The following is a 2266-nucleotide window of genomic DNA, read 5'->3' on the forward strand; positions in this document are numbered from 1 at the left end:
CGGAAACGACTTCCTGACACTTAAATGTATAGTCGAGTTAAGAAATTTCTATTCTTCAGAAACGCTTTCCTTGCCATTGCCAGTCTACATTTTATATCCTCTCTACTTTGACCATCATCAGTTATTTCGCTCCCCAAATAGCAAAACTCATTTACTACTTTGAGTGTCTCATTTCCTTATCTAACTCCCACAGTATGTTGTCTCCATAGAGCACCCACTATTTTTTATTTCTTCAAGCAGACGCCACATGTGCCATCGTCACCTTTCCTGTTGCCTGGATTTGGTTGTCTGGATGCAATGCTGAAACTTTTACACATTGTTCAAAGTTGTGGAACTGGATGTTGATAGACTGGAATCTTGGTTGCTTTCAGCTACATCGAGCCACTTTACTAAGGGATCCTTTTTCCTCGTTTTGCACCAGTGTTGACTCCTTAGGTGCAGTGGGAACTTTCAACAGATCTTTTGCATTTTTCAGCAGATTTCCTGGTCAAATGAAGGTGTCATTGAATGCTGCACATTACTTACTGCGTGCTATTGCTTCTCATGAAACAGCACCAGAGTTCAGGAAACAGTACACAGATAGCTACTCTGGAGCCGTGGAACTCAAATCAGAACGTTCTTTGAATTTAGACCACCACCATCTGTTTTGCAGAATTCAACTTACGCTCTTTTACTTGGACTGCAGCTAAATGGTACGCCGATAGATGCTCTGTCACCCTGGAACTCAAACCATAATGTTCTCTGAATTTAGACCACCACCACTTGTTTTACTGGACTAAACTTCTGCTCTCTTACTTGGGTTGCAGCTAAATGCTACGCAATTTTTCTGACTTGGATCACGGTTAATACAAAACTGAGTTGCTACATTTCAATTTTGTACATGACAACACGATGCTCTGTTTCAGTTCGTAATGCTAATGGCCCGTTAAGTTACTGGATTTGTGGATATTCATTGTCATCAATGCCAAAAAAAAAAAAAAAAAAAAAAAAAAAAAGAGAGAGAGAGAAATTCCCTTACAGTGTTGTAGAGGACACCATCAGCATGTTGTTTCGATTCCTTTAATGTAGTCGTTTTCATATTTCGCTCGCGTAGCTACAACGAACAAATCAGACGCTTTGTAGTTTCTGTACTTTTTTCACACTTAAATTGCTCGTTTCTTTAGGTCTTAATTTTACACGCTTTCCTTAATTATTAGCAGCTTTCGTTTCAGGGGCCATGTTGAACAAAATCCTGGAAATTTAGAAAAAAAATTTATCAATAAAAACACTTAAAATAACTTTTAGATAGCTGTGTATATTATAATAGTTATCCTGTTTAAAGGGAAGGTGATTTAGCAACAACAAGCGAAGGTAGGTTAGGTTATTTGGCAGTAGCGTGAAATTGGCTTCAAATGGCTCAGAGCACTATGGGACTTAACATCTGAGGTCATCAGTCCCCTAGAACTTAGAACTACTTAAACCTAACTAACCTAAGGACATCACACACATCCATGCCCGAGGCAGGATTCGAACCCGTGACCGTAGCGGTCGTGCGGTTCCAGACTGTAGCGCCTAGAACCGCTCGGCAACACAGGCCGGCCTGCCTGAAATTCAAAATTTGTTTGTAGCTATGTGTGTGAAATGCTAGCCTCGTGTAATATTTGTTCTAGACGCCTCCCAGAAATGCATAGTACTAATGTAAGAGCAACGTTAACAGTCGTCCAACTGAGTTGACACAAGATGGAGTCTGATAACCGCAACAGCAAGCGCAGACTTCCTAAGGACCTTTGTCCTTACATAGTTCGCAAAATAAATAATGTAAATTCATTACGTACGTAACAGTATGGGCCTCATAATACCTACTGAGTGCAAATAAAATGTATGTTAGTTGCTTTCTCTTGCTCTAAATATTATATACAGATACTAAGTGACAAAAAGCCCTGCTTCCACGGTGAATTGCGTCGTTCAACAGTAACTGGTTTGCTCATTTTTATTCCAGTAAACGCAGTTCTAATGAAACTTGGGAACTCATTGTCATGCCTATTATTTCAAACATAGGGAACTCTATATTGGATGGGTTCATCGCAACAGACTTATAACAAAATAAGGCAAAATTAGCTATAGCTACTGCGAAACTATCTTACTTTCCCCAAAACAGTCTTGCAAACACTAAAATTTATATTAGATACTATCGACTTTCGCATATTCAGAAAATCATTTCTTGTTATTGTCAATCTACACTTCATATCCTGTCTACTTCGGGTGTCATAATTTTACTGCGCATATG

Source organism: Schistocerca nitens, chromosome 1 (assembly GCF_023898315.1).
Source record: "Schistocerca nitens isolate TAMUIC-IGC-003100 chromosome 1, iqSchNite1.1, whole genome shotgun sequence".
Classification (NCBI taxonomy): Eukaryota; Metazoa; Arthropoda; class Insecta; order Orthoptera; family Acrididae; genus Schistocerca; species Schistocerca nitens.